Source organism: Octodon degus, unplaced genomic scaffold, assembly GCF_000260255.1.
Source record: "Octodon degus isolate 3935 unplaced genomic scaffold, OctDeg1.0 scaffold00123, whole genome shotgun sequence".
In the NCBI taxonomy this organism is placed as follows: domain Eukaryota; kingdom Metazoa; phylum Chordata; class Mammalia; order Rodentia; family Octodontidae; genus Octodon; species Octodon degus.
Genome location: NW_004524699.1, coordinates 8,287,320 through 8,288,232, shown reverse-complemented (window position 1 = coordinate 8,288,232; position 913 = coordinate 8,287,320).

The following is a 913-nucleotide window of genomic DNA, read 5'->3' as shown; positions in this document are numbered from 1 at the left end:
ATTAAAAAATATGGACAAAAGTAATAGCAGAAAACTTCCCAAATATGAGGAAGCAAACTGACATTGAGGTAACTGAAGCATACAGAATGCCAAGTAACCTCAATTCAATGAAAAACACACCGAGATATATAATAGTCAAGATCCCAGAAGTTCAGCACAAAAACAATCTACTGAAAGGCGCTAGAGAAAAGAAGCAGATCACATTCAAAGGAAAACACATCAGAATTACGGCTGACTTCTCTTCACAAACCATGAAGGCAAGAAGAGCATGGAGCAGAGTACTTCAAGTCCTCTATGAAAACAAATTCGAGCCCAGACTACTATACCCTGCAAAACTCTCTTTCAAGTAGGATGGAGAAGTGAAATACTTTCATAACAAAGAACAGCTAAAGAATTTTGTGATGACAAAGCCAACCCTGCACAGGCTACTGAAAGATGTTCTAGAGAGGGACCAAAATGATCAGAACTCCATGAATAAGATCAGAAGCAACCAATTAAGTAGGGAAAGCAGTAAAATACAGGAGAAAAATGAGTAAACCACAACAGGAAAATAATATCTCAAATGTAAGTCAATACATCTCAATTGTAACTATAAATGTGAATGGACTCAATTAGACAATTAAAATAAATAGACTGGCACAGTGGATTAGGAAACAAAACCCAAAAATATGCTGTATACAAGAAACAAATTTAACTCATAAAGACATTCAAAGGCTGAAAGCAAAGTATAGAACACAGTACTACATGCATCACTCACTCAGAAAAAAGCAGAGGTAGCAATCCTATACTCAGACAGTCTCAACTTCAAACGAACAATGATCAAGCAAAATAAAGAAGGTCACTATATACTGGTTAGGGGAAAAATTCAAGAGGAAGAGGTAACACTCATAAATATGTATGCATCAAGCACAGG